Source organism: Diadema antillarum, unplaced genomic scaffold (genome assembly GCF_040938485.1).
Source record: "Diadema antillarum isolate AM-2024a unplaced genomic scaffold, OU_Dant_1.0 seq00001048_RagTag, whole genome shotgun sequence".
In the NCBI taxonomy this organism is placed as follows: Eukaryota; Metazoa; Echinodermata; class Echinoidea; order Diadematoida; family Diadematidae; genus Diadema; species Diadema antillarum.
The window spans coordinates 483,557-497,845 of NW_027271878.1; positions in this window are offsets into that span (position 1 = coordinate 483,557).

The window sequence follows — 14,289 nt, forward strand, 5'->3', positions numbered from 1 at the left end:
CAAACAAAAATATGACGATAGACGGAGAAAACGTAGGAAAAACGGAACATATGGAGCAAATTGCAGATTCTTTAAGGATCTCTCCGAAGTGAAAATTGGAAAAACTAACCAGTAATAACTATACTAACACCATATTCTATTTAGCTTTTAATTTCTCATTATATTTAGGAATCAATAAGTATCTAAATCAATTATAGAACAAACATCAGAGTAATCTTTTATTGTATTTTCACTGTCCATGCTCTCATCAAATGCTCCTTATTTATTTCTTCGCCCATACCCGTCCTGCATGTCATTCCTCATTAAAACGTGACGGCAGCTGAAATAGGTGTTTCAGTGATGTCACTCTACATTAATCATTAAAGGTTGCTGACGGCCAAAGGATAGATGCGTTTTTGTTTGTTTGTTTCATTGTCCATCTGCGAAGATATCTGGATATCCCATATTTAGCTGCACTATATATAGCTGGTCTTCCATGGGGTCTAGTTGGATGTGAGGTGGGACCATTTCAGCGGGATGTGCACCCTGCTCTTTGCCATGAAAGAATGAAGTGGGATTTTTCATACATGCATCACGGTGTATTGGCATTATACTGATTTCTTTGATAAAAATAAACTCTTCGCTTTGTAGCGTACATGAAAACATATCATTTCACACAATATGTAGCTGTTGATGAGGATCAAAATCATAACACCTCATGGTTTTTGAAAATCATTTCAAGGAAGTTAAAGGGATTGCATAGTTTTGATTGAAATCGAGCTTCAGGTTTTTAACTCGATGTTGAAAGAAACTTCTTGAGAAATATGAAAGAGCATACAATCTTAAGAGGAATTCACAGTTTATCGGATGAAAATCGGTTTTGGAATGGCTGAGATATATCCGGGACTAAAGTTGTCCTTATAAAACTTTCTGCAACCAGCAATCGCTCATCGTTTGAAAAAAAAAAATCTAAAAACTCACCTGTTTCATTGATAATCATCTAAACATGACGTCGAGAATGTGTTATAGAATGCGTTGTTATTATTATTACTATTATTGTTATCGTTATTACTAACATTATCATTATCATTTGCAGTAGTAGTAGTAGTATTTCATTTATCCTATTTTACTTGCAAACTTCCATCAGAGTAAAGCTAATGATAAATTGATTGAAAAAATGACTTATGATAAAACTGTGATATTGCAAATTGGATACTTATAATGAGGAACTTATCTGAAGCAAGGTTTGTACTAACCTACTAAAACCCGTCTCTTGCTATCAATGATACAGGATACAGATATAACGAAATACATGTATACGATGAATTTGTATAGATTTTGTATTGTGTATAGGTAACATTTCGGAATTCAAAATTGGCAGCATAGTACGATTTTGAAGGCTATTTTGAACGCTTTCCCGACAAATTTGAAGTGAAGTTAAAACAACTTTCCGGAGTAAAGTGGAAAAGGAAACTCTTATAATATGCCCAGCTCAAGAGCATTAAGATGTATTGAAGCGTTCCACTAGGTTGCTGAAGTATGAGCACGGCACTTATATACGTGTGTACAAAATACAAAATACAAATACATGATGTTTGACCCATTAGTAACTGAACCGTCCGAAACCGCCCGCCTTATTACGTACTCCCTAAAACGCCCGAAACGGCCCGTCCGCTTTTTAGAATAATAGTTTTATGTTTTACCATTTTTGCTGCTTTCATACAGAATATTTAACTATGTAATCTAAGAGACGCCAAAGGTCAAGAAAAGTATGTCACAATTACTGCCGTGACTCACAAGTCTCTTGGTAAAGTCGTAATAGGCTTTCAAATAAACATAACTTATAGCAGACAAAGATAAACGTGTTATGAGCTATTTTGTATAATTTAGAAAGTTGTCAAAATGAGAGTAATATTGCTGTACCTTCTAGCGAGCAATAGGCTATTATGTACGGAATCTTTAGTTGCTTAAGGGTTAAACGAAGTTTGCTGAAGACTTTGGTTTAAAAACTCAGTCTTCTAAATCGAGTAGATAGTCTGTCGTTTACACAAACATTTTTAATTATTGCTGGGTTTTTGTCATTGCAATAAGATTGCACTTTAATTATAGTTGGTATTTAATGCCATGCGATTTAATTTCCGCCTTCTTGGAACAGCCTGTATTTGTTTTAAAGTTTAGAGCATATAAACGTGGATGTCAGCTATGTAAGTGTCAAACTTTCCAGCCGGAACGTGGTTGTCTTGTAAACCTCACAAGCAGGGTCTCTGGATGTGTTGAGATGCTGCTTGCTTCCTACAACTCTGAAGATATGACAACATTCTGTGACACTGATCACAAAATGTTTATATTATATAGCGAATAATGAGAACATGTTTATATCCTTAATGCGCTGTAAAAGGCCTCCTCAAAACTACGGCAACTTACGGTTACATCACATGAACTTGCATGCTACAGATGGTATTTAACACAAATTACTGAACAACAACATACACATTAAAAGGACACAAAATAAGGGGCACAGACAATAACCAACCCCATTGGAAGCACAAATCATTAAACTCAATCTCTGTGCTGCGTTTATCATAATATCGAAGGATTGCTTTGTGAAAACTTAATGTAGTTTGTACATCCACGTTCAACTTTATATCAAGCGTTGATTTAAATAAAACGTAAATATGTGCACTGCAATAATTGCCTTTCTCCCTTGGCACAGTTTTTGTGTGTTTTTTTTTCACGGATAATGTCCTCGCATCAAGAGCCCTTGAAAATAAAATAGATATCCCTTTATTCATAAGCACGATCTTGACACAACTACAAAAATAAAAAAGGGTATACTACGTGTATGCAGTCAAGATAACCTCCTTTGTGCTGGCGTGTTTTGTAATTATCTGCCACTTTTGCAACGCACCTTCACCACTTCTTATGAAGCAGGTAATTGTTTCGATCTCCTCCCAGAACTTCTCCCCCACCTCTCATCTAGCGACCCCGTTAGCATCCTTCCCCTTTCCTACTTCTGGTTGTTTCTGTGTAGTCCCTGATATCACAGGGGCTATCCTCCTCCAACATGTCATGAGCAAGATTAGAACATCATTTTGATTCCGAGTTTGCTTCATCCCCTGCTCCAAGAAGTGTGCGCAAATATTTGCCAGAGCCTCGTCGAAGATATCACTCATAGATCAATTGTTTTAAAGCAGCCGACTCTCGGAAACATGCACTCTTGAATCGACTGTGTATAAAATTTCAGGTTTTCGTCCCATCCTCCCACTCCGTCGCAGCAAGCTCGATATAATATAAGCGACGGCGCGGCGGGCGGTTCGGCACGCGACAGCCGCAGGGGTTCCAATGCCGTCACTCCAAGTCTGTGCTTCTCTGAATTTATCTTTCCAGTGTCGAGATTATTTTACGACCCATTCAAGATTCAACCATTACTTTGGATATAATATGAACTGCCTAGCAACTTGTAAATATGTAACTGATAGAAAGGACATTACCTTACATGTCAGCTGAACATTTTCAGCGGACGCAAATATCGGCCGACCCCTTCAGCTGATCCAGAAGTCCCCCTTTTAAAAGAGAAAGGCTTGTTGACACATCTATGTTTGTTGGTCATGCGTAAATGTATGTATAGATTTAAGCAGACTCTTCCTTTTCAATGATTATCATCCTTGCCATTCAGTTGGTCATCCTTTTTAGTCGTTTGTTAATTTTTTTTTCGTTTGGCCCACTATTTTCATTTTTATCCGTCGTATAACCACAGGCGGCAACTATGATATCATGTCGGAGACCTAGATACCTGTCCAGTTAGAGCGCAAGTGCACACCAAGATCTAATTTGCTTTGGTAAATGGAATGAACTTAAACAAAGAGAATGTCAGAAGTTTGTTTCATCAAACTCAGGCACAAAATAAGAAAGTCATGAGATCATCATGTTATCTATATTATCAACAGTTACTCGTGAAGATATGCTGTGTGCATCGGTTTAATTTGTTGTTCACACAAATCAAAAGAGAGGATAAGATTTCTGCACTGTTTTGATTTCTTGTGATTTAATATACATCAGGGTTCGACACTAACTTTTTGTTTATTTGTTTGTTTGTTTGATGGACCGTATTTTAATCTGAACTCTTGGTGGACAGAAAAAGATAGTGGCCCGAAATAAAAGCAAAAGAAACAAGCCATTTTGAACCTGATAAATTTGGTGGCCCGACACCAATTTTTAGTGGCCTTGGTAATGTATATATATATATATATATATATATATATATATATATATATATTTATATATACATTATATATATATATATATATATATATAAATGTATGCATTTTAAGAACAGTAAAACGGTTATGCGGAGGACAACGGGAATGTAAAAAAAAATGGAAAAAATAGTTTGTGGTTCTGCAGTTGAAAAGCAGCATATATATACTTCAAGATTATTTCGGAAGATGCTGGCTGCTTCGTCTCCATCAGCTGATTATACGGTGAGATCACAATAAACACCCGATCTCATATTATGACATGAGTATACATATTCACGGCAAATGTGTTACTCACGGCACTTGTATACATCACAAATAGTGATATAGTATAGTACATTACCGGGACAAAGTTTTAAACGTAATAGATTGTAATCTATCCACCCTATCATAATCATTGTCAAAACATGCATCTCCCCAAGGAAGAATCTGATTGGCCGGGTAATCAGAAACATTGACAGCATCGCTGCTATTTCTCCTGATCCGGTATTTTTAGTTTTTTGGTATTACCTGACATTATTTTCATAACCCGGATATGTACGCGAGGTAGAAATTTGATTGATGTGGGTTGTTGGTGTTGGTTTCTTTTTCGCGCTCATTTGCGACACGTGTATAGAGGGAGAGATCTTCAGCGGCACTTTGCACATGCTGTAATGTCGTATCACCCGATTAAAAGGAGATATACAAGGCACTATTTGCGAGCGCTATGGTATACCGCTCTCCCGATAATTAACGGGTTGGTGGGGTGGGCCATGAATTGCGTTGAATGGAGCTTCGCGGCTATGCCCCATGTTTCAGTTTCGAGATACGTGCGATGCTATAGGGTGACGTGCCTCGTTATTAATTACGGATCGTAATCAAAGCTTTAATTAAATACACGATAACAATGCAGTGTATGTCAGCGAATAACGCCCAAGAATAGAATCGTCACAAGAGGCACTTGAAGACGAAACTTGTCACATAACAGATGTCTATGATTATAATATTGTACGTTCCGGTGACGTATCTATGTTTGTAAGTGCATGTATGTTTGCATGAATGTTGTGTGTGTGTGTGTGTGTGTGTGTGTATGTGTGTGTGTGTGTGTGTGTGTGTGTGTGTGTGTGTGTGTGTGCGTGTAGGTGTGTGGGTGTGAGTATATGTGTGTGTTTTGGCTTCCTGTGCTCTCGTGTACACGTTGGAGTAATCAAAGTATTAGTTAAGAACTAAGTGTGTGATGGCTCTTTGGTGTTAGGTAACATGACCCAATTTCCCCACATCTGAGTTTCTTTGAATTCTCTATGCACCCTGTACGAATACACTTACAAATACACTGTATATGGCAATTTAGAAAGTACACTCCGTTTATTTCCTTATATCCTTCATTTTCGTACAGCTTTTGAAATTGATCGAGCGGAGTACATTATTTCGTTATCAAGTTGCTTCATCTCATTGAATAAACACGTGAAATATAGAGATAAAAGGAAACAAACAGACAGATAAACAAACAAATGTTATTTAGGACATCGAGAACAGGATGATTTTGCACAGAATTCAAATTAATGAATGTTCAAATCTTCCTCTTAGAGACAATTTCTTAAATCATAATATACAGAATATCTTATCAAGTATAGTTGTTGTTATTGGACATACAAGACATCGCAAAAGTCAGTTTGTTCCAACAAACTCATGCATATGTTTCGCTTTGTTTGGTTTGTTTTAATGTGTAATAAAACTAGCCAAGATTTTTAATCGACTTACGTCACGATCACGTGACAGCGTTTCCCATTGAGCTTGATAAGGTATGCCCAATCTTTCTATATAACCCTGACCCTAACCCTAACCATAACCATAACCCTAAACCTAACCCTAATCTTTAAATTAATCTTAACCAATGATGTAGGCGAGCTACTGTCCACAATCACGAAACAGCAGTATAAAGATTATCGCAACGGAAGCGGAAGTGAGAGAAAGCTTATCGCTTTTCACCGTCTTTTGGATGCTTCCAAAGACTTTAACCTGACTAAAAAAAAAAAAAAAAAGTCAAGAAGCCGAGAAAGCGCACGAACGCTGGTAAAGCCAACCACCTTGGCAAGGAGAAGAGTTGGAGCGGAAAAGTGACGGTTCGCCCCCAGCATCGATCGCTTCATCGCAGCCTTCGATAACCTCCTGATAATATCTTTACCACCATCGGTCCGTGGTTGCTACATCTTTGATCTGATTTTACTCGTATTATAAAAAGCAACTTCCTTTGCAAATCGAGCACAAGCGCGGATATCAACACCTAAGCTTCTCTTCATATGTTGCCATCACTCTCCCTTTTGTACTTTTTTTAAACGAAAACTTTTGCGTGACTTTTTGCGTCATCTCCCATAGCACGCCCATGAGATATACGTTTTAAAAATCCTTGGCGTGTTTTCCCAAGTCAATAATGCACATTACTTATGGATAACTAGGTTCATTGCGTCTTTTCGTTGCCATGGAGACAGTGTTCCGCCCCTTCGATACCAAAAATAACAACGAAGTTCTTCCAACTTCGTGCTCAAAGAGCTCGAGCTGTGATAAAGTGACAGGAAATTACTTTGTGAACGAACATGATCAACTGGCTAAAAGGAGCTATTGTGATAGGGCACATCTTAAACATATTTTGTCGTCATGTAGTATCTACGAAAACAAGATAATGACAGGGGCATGCTGTGACTTCTAACGAACGATTTACCATGCAGGATCTGTGTTTTTTTCTTCTTCTTCTTCTTCTTTTTTTTTTCTTCTTCTTCTTCCTCCTCCTCCTCTACTTTAGGGTCCAAGTGTACCAAGCGTTATTTTCTGGTTATTGACCTTGAATGAATCTTAGCAAAAACCCAGAGTATACAATGTTGGACCAGAATAAGTGAAAGTAAAAATCCCATAATGATTCGATATGCATCTAAACCTCCCTCGCGAACTTTGGCGATGAAGAGTTAAGTGGTATCGTAACGCAAGAACCAAATATAGGTGCCTATCTATATATAGCGACTTTAATGAATGATAAGCAGTGCGTGGGAATGGCGTCATGTGTCTCGTGCTCTATGCCTTTAAAAGGATGTAATCGCAATCGGCCAACTATTTATAAGAGAAGAGAAGTATATGTAATTATACTTCAAGTCCTAACTGACCGAGAGTGTAGCGCATGCATGGAATGTCAATAACATCTTGAGTATATACAGGTCCGAGTGCTGTCGGTATCCCTTAAATCACATCAAATAATGAAAATATTTATGTAGTCTGAATCTGGAAGCATGACCCCTCACCTGAAAAGATAATTAAGAAAATATTAATAGCTTAACTCCATCCGTGTATTACTCTTACGTTCAACTGTAATCCTAGATATTTCTCTTTTTGACGTAGCACACTGACATGTCAATTTATATTGATTTACGAGACCTTGGCATAGGGACATCCTTAATTGGGAGGACTAATGAAGAGACAAAACCTGAATAAATGTGATAAGGTAATAAACGATCGTTCTTGCTGTGGTACTCCGTGTAAAGAGCAAACTTATTATCGAAAGCTGGGTTTTATTATCATTAAAACCATTCCATACTGTATTCTCCATATACACTTAATACACAGGCCACCAGGTTCACGTATGGAATGGGTTAATCCTCAACACTCAACAACAGGTTTTCATCTCAAACACCCTGTCCTTCCTAGGTTTGCAACAAAAGTTTCAAAGAAAAATGTGGCGTCATGACAGTTTTCACTTGCATGCTCGATACAAGTGACAGCTCCGTATGCCGCCTGATGAGGCTTTGATTAATGAACTTTATTAATGACCAAAATTACCAACTCTGAGGAGCAAAGGGCGATAATACTGAGAGAGCGTCTTCAAAATATGATGTCTGGATTATTAATATCATTATGTAATATCTGCCATAGAAAGATGGCTTGATTTCAGACACTTTGATTTATTGACAAATTGTATCCCTCGCGTTCAGTTAAGATCATTTTCCGTGCTCTATTCTCTATCACGCTAGGCATCAATAGCCAAATAAAAGCTGAGAATTCCAGTTATTGTCTGTAAGGGCGAATTGAATATGTTTGGAGGTTGGTGGTCATTTTTTTTTTGTCTTGATTGATTAAATGTCTTGTTTACTTTGCCTACATGTGTCCAAAATCTTCTCTTTGCAATACCACCCTTAGATTCCCCCACTTTTATTTCTCCTTTTTTATTGGTAACATATTCAATTTTTTTCCTGCACCGATTTCTATCGATAACAAAGATGACTTAATTGTTTGAAATGTGAACTGAATCTGAAGAAAGTCACAGAACTCGGCTCATTCTGACGACTTTTATACTTTTTGGACAAACTCAAACTTTGTATCCACAAGCTCTCCAAATAGGTGTTATCACATCCTTGTTCATGATGAACTCTTCTACAGTAACGGATGAAGAAATCGCTTACTTCCATTACCTCTTCCACACAAAACGACGTTTTTTTACGAATTCTCAGTTTGGTTTTCGTGAGAAACATAGTACTACGCATGCTCTTTTGCATTTTGTTGATAGAGTTGTTCACGCAATCGATAACCATTTTCATTTAGTTAGTATTTTCTTGGACTTCTCCAAGGCCTTCGACACTATTAATCATGATATTTTACTTTATAAGTTATCGCATTATGGAATACGTTGGAAGGCCTTGGAGTGGTTCAAGAGTTATTTAGTTGATAGAAAACAATTTGTTACAAATAAAAACAATGATTCCGTTGTCAGAGAAGTTAAATGTGGCGTCCCACAGGGAAGTCTTTTAGGGCCGTTATTGTTCATTATTTATATCAATGATTTTTGTCGCGTATCCGACGACCTCTCTTTTATTCATTTTGCAGATGACACTAATGTATTTTTTGCCCATAATGATATTGATTTTCTCGTTCATGAAATTAACATTGAATTGAAAAAAGTGACAAACTGGGTCAGGGCCAATAGGCTATCACTCAATGCTCAAAAAACGAAATAATTATATGCTTTTTAGTAATACTGTTGATAGTTCAAATATAAAGTATAAATATAGTATTAGATGACTCTCATCTACAAAGAGTCTCACAAATCAAATTTTTGGGTGTCATTGTGGATGACAAACTTTCCTGGAAATCACATGTTGATAATGTTTGCAATATAATTTCACGTAATACAGGCATTGTAAATAGATTGAAATTTCATATTTCACAAAAATCATTACTTATGCTATATTCGTCGTTGATATTGCCTCATCTTAATTATGGAATATTAGTTTGGGGCAACACGCATCAGAATTTATTAGAGAGAGTGTTTCTTTTACAAAAGAAAGCTCTCCGTGTTATCTGTTATTCCCCGGTACGTTATCATACAAATGTGTTGTTTGCCTCCAACAAGCTCTTAAAAATTACAGATTTGTTTTTGTTTAATTTAGGGCAATTTATGTACAAGTATTGTAATAACTTGCTTCCGTCTATTTTTGATTCTATGTTCCCAAAAAATCAATCATTTCATGAATATCCCACTAGGCGTTCCAATGAATTTCATTTACATCTTTTAAGAACGATTTTTGCTAAAATCACACTTATTTATGTAGGACGAAATTACTGGAATTCTTTGAATCATCACATAAAAAACGCTCCATCCATATATTCTTTCAAGAGGAGACTGAAGTCCTTTTTATTGCAATCATATGACTCTACAATACCGAATTAACCATTTGGCTTTTTTTCTTACATACTGACCTGCTCACTTTGTCCTCTCTTCGAAGAGTTAATGGTATTTTTTCCTGGATGTTCGCAATGTTGTCATCTATGCCATTTTGCCCATAGCGTCTTGAAGTTTACTTTCCGTATCCATGTTACTCCTGTTCATACGTCCCTCTATTTTCTATTTTCTTGTCTTTTTTTTCAGGCGTCAAAATATTACTTTTTCCCCACAACTATCTTCTGTTTCTCTTGGCATGCTTCTGCCGAAGATCGCTGTTTCTGTTGTTCTGTTTCTGTTTCTGTTGTGCATTCTTGTCTGCTATTTTGTCTTCAGTTTGTCAGTCTTGTCCATCCCGTTTTGTCCTGTACAACCTTTTCTTCAGTAGTTGTCTTGTTGTCTAGTCCTGTTTCATGTTTGTTCACGTCTATGAAAGTGTATATCTGGTAATCTAATTTTCAGTGGGCTTCCAGACTTCTTCCACTTTGTTATTTTTTGTATCTTTTTGTATCGATGATTCAATTTATCTTTCCATCGATGTTCTTTTTCAGAGGGGCCCACATACTACAAGCTCTGTCTTTTTAGTGGGTCCCTCCATTTTTCGCACTTTAAGCAACGGTATACATGTACTTCACTTTGATCACTTCTGTTTCTTTCTTACTATACAATGTATGATTACTATAGGTCCTCAATTGTTGTACAGTCTTTTCATTTCACTATGTTCTATTTACCTTATTCTCTGTTATCAAAAGAAGTGAAACATATGTTTTGTCGAAAAATGAAATAAACTTTGAAATGAATTGAATTGAAATAAACTTTCTCATATAAGTCAAAGTCTTGGTTTAACGGCCTGCCCATGGGATAGGTACCCACCGAATAAAAACGTAATCTTAAAATCGCGAGACAGATGGAAGTCTGTTAGTAGCTACATACATTTTTACAAAGATTGTTCGGGAGGAAATGTATATCTTTTATTAATGAGTTCACCCAAGTTTACAGAAAACATTCGCAGAATTCACCTTTACCTAGACATAATTTCTTTACATGACCAAAGACATTCCATAAAACTATATTATCAATAAGGGTTATCGCTCAATATTTACAATTATTTTCTTAGACAATTGACTGGAGTTAAAAAAACAACAACATATGAAGTATTATTGAATTTAATTGAAATTGAATCAAATTGAATTGAAAGGGAATACTATACTCAACCTTCCCTCGAATCATTTACATTCCCTCCTTCACATTTGCGATTAAGTGATAATCATGCTTCATAATTATAATTCTCATTCATACCCAAACCTGACGAAACCACTTCGCAATAAACCTGACGTCTTTCAAGACGGACATCTACAAATTATTGCATTGTAATGTTCGGGGTTTTTTTTTTTCTGTCATTTCATAGAGCACAGCATGAAGGTTTGCCTGCGTTGCGTAGTCTCTTTGACCGTGTCTAACATGTAACCCATTGGGGCTTATGTGTGACTTGAACTCAGAGATGACTGAGGGCAGGGGACGCACTGCGCATGTGCAGCGACGGACCGCGTTACATATTTTTTTTTTTATTAGTCGAGCCTGTTTTGGCACCGGTCGACTGTCTGCCAAACAGGACTTTATTTCTAGACGGTGTCCTCTTAACAAGAGGCGAATGCAAAGACGGATATGTCTTCCACCTTGAAGGTCGTAAGGGAAAGGTTTCCATGTCTCATCATTGAACTATCTAGCTCTATGGTCTCGTCAGCATGGAGCTACGGTAGCTCCATGGTGCACGTGGAGTATCAGTATTACTCTTATAGAGGTATTAACATTGTAGTGTCCTCACATTGCTCGGGATAGTAACTGTCTTAGCCTCCGTCACATGTCATTGGGCGTGTCGAGACGAAAAATACAATATCTTAATTCTAGGAGACTCATTTTTCATAAAATAACACAAAATAGAATGTTAAAGAGGTTTCACGTAAAACCATGCACTCTCCAGAAAATGATGAACATCTTGACAATAGGCTGGATAAGGAAAGTAGTAGTAGTTCTAGTAGTATACATAATAACATTAGTAGTGTTGGAATTATTATCATTATTACTATTATTATTATTATTATTATTATTATCATTATTATTATTATCATTATTATTATTATTATCATTATTATTATTATTATTATCATCATTATTATTACTATTACTAGTAGTAGTAGTAATAGTAGTAGTAGTAGTAGCAGCAGTCTCGGAAGAGTAGTAGTAAATGTATTACTTTAAATTAACGGTGGTGTTCGCAATAGCTGTGGTAAAAGTTATAGCAAGAAAGTGATAATAGTCGACTAATCAAAGTAGTACAGTAATAGTTAGATGATATAATAACAGGAATGACAATGACAACGGTTTAAACAACGATGATTATATTAATGGCAAAAAGATGAAGTAACGAAACTGATGATGCAACAACAATGATAAAAACAAATGCTAATGACATTCATAAAGCATCGACAATAGTAACATTACTGTTAACAAGTCAGGCATAATATCAGCAGCTAAGATTAGAAGAGGTTGCGGCAGTAATACTGTGTGTAGTTTATATAGGACAACATATCACTTCAATTAGAATTGGCAGTCTCTTGGAGTATTGTTATTTTTGGAAAAATAAAAAGTGCAAAACATTGAAGTCAATCAGACTCAGGAGCTTCGGTTTTGAGAGCCCAAAATAGCCTCCGCCATTCCACGGCTTTCAGTTGCAAATCAAGCCTTGGCCAGTTAGTTTGTTTTGGGTAATATGTTGTTTTGTTTGTGGGTATAATATTTGTTTGTTTTTAAGCATATTATACGCTTTCATTACCATGTTGTTTAATGTCCCTTACCAAAGCGCATTAACGGCGATAGAAACCGACGAGCTGGTCACCATTTCAGGGTTTTGTTTTGTTTCTACTTATCTCAGGTAGAAACCCAAATCTGAGGCGAAATTGAAATCAGCCACATTTACAGGACAAATGAACAGCGCCTTCATGGAGAAGGTGCGGCGTATGAGTATGGTCAGAAAGGCCTCTGTTTTACTGCTCGCTGCACTGTGGTGACGGTCACTCATTGCGTTTCTTTCTGTGTATGTGTGTGTGTGTGTGTGTGTGTGTGTGTTGGATGGGGATTGTATGGGGGTGTGAGTGTGTCGTATGAATATATTTCTGCCTGTCTGTCTGTCTGTCTTTCTGTAAATGTGATATACATCTCGACAACTGAACTTAAACAACTTTGACGACGTTTAAAACAATATTCCAATATACAATTAAACATCATTGTTATATAGCTACATACTATATGTATAATTATATTGGGATATATATGTATGGGATTCATATGAGCATGCACATAAATCATATCATAAACTATCAGCTTTTTTTTAGGTGTGGCTGAATAATTACGGGTTTTTTTTCGTCTGACATGGTGTTTTGATTTCACTTTCTTTCCTCTTTATATTATATCTATCTATGATATCATATCATATGACATGGGAGTAGGAGCCTTTTAGAATTTGGCGAATATGACACGGACCACATTCACATGTGTCTCTACGGTGTGGGTTAACTACAGACCAAACTGTGAGATAGTAAAACATGCACAGTCATAATACTTCTACCATATAACGATTAGACTTCCACAGCGTTTTGACTTATAGAGAGAGGCAAAATGAGATAGAGAGAGAGAGAGCGAGAGAGAGAGACATACAGATGGACGGAAAGACAGACAAATAGACAGACATAAAGACGGGGGAACATTATGGACGAATTTAGTTGTACAGAATGTAACAGACAAACATATTCAGTTGACATTACGTGTATGTTATCCATCATAATCTTAGCTCACACCTATAGCGTATCTTTGCGTGATATATTTACTCAGCTTTGATCAAGGTACCGATTCCACTTGTTTCGTTCGCCTATTTTCTGCTGCAATCATCTGATCAGGAAGAACAAATATGTTCCAACTTCCCATTTTAGCCTCTCTCCATAAGGCAAAAAAAAAAAATGTGTAAAGAGAAAGAGAGATAGGTGACTATTATGTTGTTATACATCATAAAGAATATGTCGATGGATCATCCTAAGAAGTTCTCTCAATAATCGTGCAGTGTACAAAAGGTGTGTCAGCACTGTATAATCCAATATCATCATGTCCATTTCATCAATTGAGTATCTACAAGAGCATTTGGTCCCATTGTGTAAGGAAAATAATCGCTTCTTCCTCATTATCCTCATTATGTTCAATTAAATATGTTTCTTGATTCTCATAATTACCACCGTCGAATTTTGTGCTGTATACACAGTCACTGTACTGTACTCGTGTTTCGTGTGTATGCGTTACCCACTTTGGTGGCTTTATCGTGGGCGA